The sequence below is a fragment of the Orycteropus afer genome, unplaced genomic scaffold, assembly GCF_000298275.1.
Source record: "Orycteropus afer afer isolate SDZICR_OR568_19922 unplaced genomic scaffold, OryAfe1.0 scaffold00477, whole genome shotgun sequence".
NCBI classification, from domain to species: Eukaryota; Metazoa; Chordata; class Mammalia; order Tubulidentata; family Orycteropodidae; genus Orycteropus; species Orycteropus afer.
This window is the reverse complement of record NW_006922064.1, coordinates 1611082-1617431: the sequence shown is the minus strand read 5'-3', so window position 1 is coordinate 1617431 and position 6350 is coordinate 1611082.

Sequence of the window (6350 nt, the reverse complement as noted above, 5' to 3'; positions counted from 1 at the left end):
GAAAAGAATAAAAATAAAAAATAAAATACATTAAGTAGGAAAACGACAAAAAAAAAAAAGAAGTACAGACAAGAAAGACAAATACTATTGCATACATAATACTGCATCATCAGTAACAGAAAACACTAATCTATGGGTGGATACATAGGTAGAAGATCAGATATGGATAAGACAATGAGAATATACCCACAACCATACATAGGTTTGGCAGAAATTATTCCTACATATATATTTGTATGTGCTATAAAAATTCCCATATGCAGTTTAAACATAACAGGAGGCAAATTTGGGATAACTTCTTAGCCAAAAATAAGTACCTTGTGGGAGTAAGTTGCTGGGTCTGTGGGCTAGGGACCATGATTGTGGGAGACATCAAGCTCAATTGGCATAACATGGTATACAAAAATACTATTCTACATTTTACTCTAGTGAGTAGGGACTGGGGTATTAAAAGCTTACAAGGGACCTTCTAAGAGGCAATAATTGATCTCTCCTCATCCAGAGCAAAGAAGAATGAAGAAAATCAAAGATGCATGGAAATAGTTAGTCCAAAAGACTGATGGACCATGAGAACCTCAGCCTATATGACTCTGAGACCAGAAGAACTAGATGGTACCTGGTTACCAATGCCAACCACTTGGGAAGGCATCAAAGTTGGAGATCCTGGATAGAGTGGATGCAAAATGTAATGGAACTCAAAATCATAAACACAACCAGACTTACTGGTCTGACAGAGACTGATGAACCTCTGAGACTATGGCCCGGAGTCACACTTTAGGCCTGGATTTGAATCACTCCTATGGCATTGCTCTCAGCCAAACAATAGATAGCCCAACAAGCTGAACACCTAAAGCAGGGAGACACACTCCTTAGAAAAATCAACTATGGGAAATCAGAAGGGCAGCATTTGCACAGGAAGAAAACTAGGGAGGCAGGAATGCATAGGCAAGAAGGACACAGGAAAAGGGTAACCACAGGGAGGAAGTATGGAGAGTTGTTACATTGTGGGGAATGTAACCAGCATTACAATACAAAATGTGTATGAACTGTTGAATGTAAAATGAATCTGCTTTGTAAAATTTCACCCAAATCACAATAAAAAGTTAAAATAAATAAATATTTTTTAAAAAGGGCAGCAAGTTATAACAAAAGGCAGATGTAGGTTGTGATTGGGAATGGTGGGAAGACTGGCCATCAGTATAATTACCAGCCCACTCCTACCCAGTCCTAGCTGGCGCCCAATCTGAATAATTAAAATTGTACCTTCTTAGAAGATCTGAGCTATATGGCCCCTGAATGTATAGAAACCAAACTTTTCAAAAGTGACTCTTTCCACACACCAGAATGAGATATTTTCTTCCACCTTACTGTTGTTGCTAGTTGCCTTTGAGTTGAGCAGATTATGACTCATGGTGACTGCTGTGTGCATAGTATACCTACTCCACAGAGTTTTCAAGACTATAACCTTTCAAAAGCAGATCACTAGGCCTAACATTAGTAAAAGAATAGGACAATTCCCCATAGAGGTTTGCAGATGGGACCAGTAGTTTGTTTCTTTTCCTCTTACTTGAGATGACACTAAATTCCTAAAACAAATTTCTTTCCTTGCTACTGAAATCTTAGTTACTTGTTGCTTTCTTCATTTTTCAGAATCATGGGTGAACACTCATTGTTTTAACATTGGTAAATCCAGACTCAATTCTAGCCAGACAGTCTGCATTCCCAATCAATGTTTCCATGTCTTATATCCAGCAGGGACCCAGAAACCACTGTGTTCCAAATCCAGGCTGGAACTTTCATTCTTCACTCTCAACATTAAAGTTAAAATTTAAAGAATAATAGAAGGTAAAGAAAGATCTATTTAACATCAGTCTATTGCAGAGCAATGCTACTCATAGCTTTGCCATCTGGGATTTTAGCAAATGAGATTTAGATGATCTTTTACAAACTGTGGTTTACCTTCAAAGAGGCCAAATGCCATTTCTTGTCAGGTTTCTTAATTACCTGTCAGACAGAATTCCTTCTCTTTCAGCATAGAACTGATTTCAGTGAGAGAGGTAGAAGCCACAGCTGATCCAGAAATCATTTAATAGCAAAACAAGGTGGCTAAAATCAATGTGGTGTTTCCATCAATCAAATTTTAAAATAAAATATTTGGGTGGGAGCTGCACTCACTTTCAGAAAAATTGTACAGCTTTTGCAGATCTTTATTTCCTGGAGTTTCCAGACACCATTCCAAACCCCACCCCCACCCCCAGGGAGTGGAGGGATCCCTTTCAAAAGAACAAACTCAATCTATATGCAAGGACAGGTGAATCATGGAGCTCAGAGAAGTACAGTAGAGCATTATGAGGGGAAGAAGGAGTAGGTGTTAAACGAGATCACAAAAGAATCCCAGCTCTTGCTTTCAGTTAGCTTACATATCCTAGCTGGGAATCTCTGTGGCACATTTAATTTCTTAGAATGGTGCTCATTTTAGTCTTGTGATTCAGAGTTTATGCATATTCATTGAAACAATATAGGAACAGGTGAGATATATAAGCAGAAAATAAGAGCAGGCCCAGAGGGCAGCCAAGTATTCTTGTATATATTTATATGTATATATAGATATATACATATAAAGTTGGGGAAGGAGGAGAGAGAAGGAAATATTAGCATCAGTGGAATTTCTGCTTTGTAGGCAGAGTGACATCCACAAATACAGGCCCCGATGGGGCTATAAACCAAGAGAAATTCACAGCTAAAACATCCTCATTTGATTTCTCTCTCACTTTGAGAAGTTTCTGTGTTTTTCTCTGGGGGTGGGGGGTGTGATGGTACTGGTTTGAAATCTCTCTCCATATTAAATTATTCCACTCCTTCCCTAGGAAATATGAATCATTCTGCGCTGTGTTCTTCTATTCATCTACTCTTGAGAGAAAGGAGTAAAAAATATTCAAGCATTACAAATTACATCCATACAGATGTGCAAACATCAGTGCTGTAACCTCTGATGGAATTAGGTAAGGAAGATACTGATCTTCCCACTCACCATACTCATTCTTGACTCTTGACTCCCTTGGAATGGCCTTTAGCCACCTCAGGACACAATACACAAATGCTTCCAAATCCAGTAGGTCTCTGTCTTCCACAAAACCTTCCAACTCAAACTTTTGGACTCTTCTCACTATTTTACAGGTTCAGTGTTTCTTATTTATTTATTCATTTTCCACCTAGAATGTAAGAACTTCAAAGTGTGAGACTGCATCTTTGGTAAATGTCTTTGTAGTCAAATGATAGCAAGCAAGAAGCTAAGTACATAGTGAGTTCCTCAATAAATATTTGTGGAAGACATCACTCACAGAGAACAAGTAGGGCTAGGGATTTACTGCCATAAAGAAGAGGAGGGGGAGAAGCAGGAATGTAGAGGGGTGGGGGCCCAAGGCTAACCAGCTGGCCATTTGCTTATGAAATGTCATCACCTGTCTTGGGGGAGAATAAAATGTGTATTTGTTTCCACATAACAGCTGAAGGGTAAAAATATTCCAGTTTAACCATCTTTCTCAGGTGTCAGTCTGATTTTTGACCATTTGGACTGCCCTCCTTGTGTGCTTAATTCTCTGCAGAGTAAGCAGAGTTAATGCTTGTGCTTCTGGACATGGGGAACCTTGTGGGGGTGGGGGTTTCCTCCATGTCTACCCCTTGGAAGATGAAGGATCAGAGGCCTATCCTTCACCCTTTCAAAGTCTTTTTTAACAATGTTATGTTTTTGAAAGGAAGTGAGAAAGAAAAATTTGGGTCAATATCCACAAGATGCCCTATCACCCTAGAACATGACAGAGAAATTGTGGTCTGAGCATTGTCCTTGGTCCTGGAAGATGTGGCTTTGGCTGTTAATCAGAATCTGTCTTGCTCCATGATGAAAAACAATCAAGGCACACGATTTGTGAGGATAATGAGTAATGCCAGAGGACAAAGGGAATTTCAGCTTTAATGAAGAAAAAGAAAAATATTCAGACAAAAAAATGAGTAGTTCCTGCATGTAAGATATATAGACATGTTGTTGTTATGTGCCATCAAGTCGGACCTGACTCACAGCGACCCCTCCTTGGGTTTCCAAGGTGGTTTCACTACGGAAGTACATTGCCCAACCTTCCTTCTGAGGAGTGGCTCTTGGGTTTGAACAGCCAGCCTTCTGGTTAGCAGTCAAGTGCCTTAGAGGCTACCAGAGCTCCTTATAGAGACATAGATATATACATATAAAGTTGTGTGTGTGTGTGTATGTATACACACACATACATACATCATTATATGTATACATATGTGTAATTGATAATTCACATGTGTATATGTTATATTACATACATAAATGGGCCTCTAGGATGTTGACAAGTAGAAGATGAATAAACACAAAACCAAGGAAGCCCACTGCCATCAAGTGGATTCTGATTCAGCAACCCTATAGGACAAAGTAGAACTGCCTAATTGGGTTTCTTTTTCTTTTTTAAAATATCTAACTTTATATTACTTATTTAACTTTTTATTGTGATTTTGGTGAAATTTTACAAAGTAGGTTTGTTTTATATTCATGCACATTTTGTTTTGTGACACTGATTACATTCCCCACATTGTAACAACTCTCCTCCCACTTCTTCCCTGTGGTTACCCTTTTCCTGTGTCCTTCTTGCCTATGCATTCCTGTCTCCCTAGCTTTCTCCCCGTGCAAATGCTGCCCTTCTGTTATCCCATGGTTGATTGTTCTAAGATGTGCATTTCCCTGGTGCAGGTGTGCAGCTTGTAGGCCTGTCTATTGTTTGGCTAAGAGTTAAGCTGCAGGAGTAAGTTCAATTCCAGCTCTAAAGGGAGACTTGGGGCCATAGTCTTGGGGTTTTACCAGTCTCTATCAGTCTAGTAAGTCTGATCTTTTTGATGATTTTGAATTCTGTTCTACATTTTTCTCCCACTCTATATAGGATCTCCAATTTTGATCCCTTTCTGAGTGGTTTGTATTCGTAGTCAGACACCATCTACTTTATCTGGTCTCTGGGTCATATATGTTGATGTTCTCATGGACCATTAGTCCTTTGGATTGTTTTCATGCATCTTTGATTTTCTTCACTTTTCTTTGCTCCACACGAGGAGAGATCAATAATTGCCACTTTGATGGTGCTTGTAGTCACTAGTCACCAAAGTAAGATGTAGAACAATATTTTTGTATACGATGTTGTGCCAATTGATCTTGATGTCTCCTATGACTATGGCCCCCTGCTCACAAACCCAGTGACCTACTCCCTCAAGATGACTAAGAAGTTATGTCAACTTTGCCTCCTGTTTTGTTTAAACTGCATATGGACATTTTTATAGCACATACAAATACATATGTAGGACTATAGTTTGCCAAACCTATGTACGGTTGTGGTTATATTCCCATTTGCTTAGCCATACTTGTCTACCTATGTATCCACCTGTAGATTAGTGTTTGCTGTTACTGTTAATGCAGTATTGTGTCTGCAATAGTGTTTGCTTTTGTTGTCTGTATCTGTTGTGCACCTCTCTGTATCTTCCTTTTCCTTAGTGATAATGTGCTAGTCACATACTTTTATTATATTGCTTTTCCTTTCATACTCACCTCTTAATTATCCATCTATTTTCCTTCCCATCCTCTCCCCTTCCATCCCTGGTAACCAACAAAGAACATTTCCTTCCATGTGTAAACTTTTCCTTGACTTTTTACAATAATGAACTCATACAATATTTGTCCTTTTGTAATTGACTTATTTCACTCAGCATAATGTCCTCTAAATTTGTCCACATTATGAAGTGATTCCTTGATTCTTCATTATTCTTTAATGTTGCATAGTATTCCATTGTGTGTATATCCTATAGTTTGATTATCCATTCATCTGTTGATGGGCACCTAAGTTGTTTCTATCTCTTTGCTGTTGTAAATAGTGCTGCAGTGAACATGGGTGTGCATATATCTATTCGTATCCCAGATCTCATCTATTTAGGATACATTCCTTGTCTTGTGTTCGCTAGATCAAGTGGTATTTCTATTTCCAAGGTTTTAACGAAGTGTCATACAGTTTTTCACAGTGGTTGTGCCATTTTACAGTGCGACTAACAGTGTATGACAGTCTCAGTCTCCCCACACCCTCACTGACATTTCTTGTTTTCTGTCTTTTTGAACTTTGCTATTATTGCATCTGTGGCAAGAGGCGGTGGAAAAGCTCAATATCTTCAGCCAAAACCAGGCCAGGAGCTGATTGTGGAACAGAGCATCAACTGCTCATATGCAAATTCCACTTGAAGTTAAAGACAATTAAAAAAAGTCCACGAGAGCCAAAATATGATCTTGAATATATCCCTCC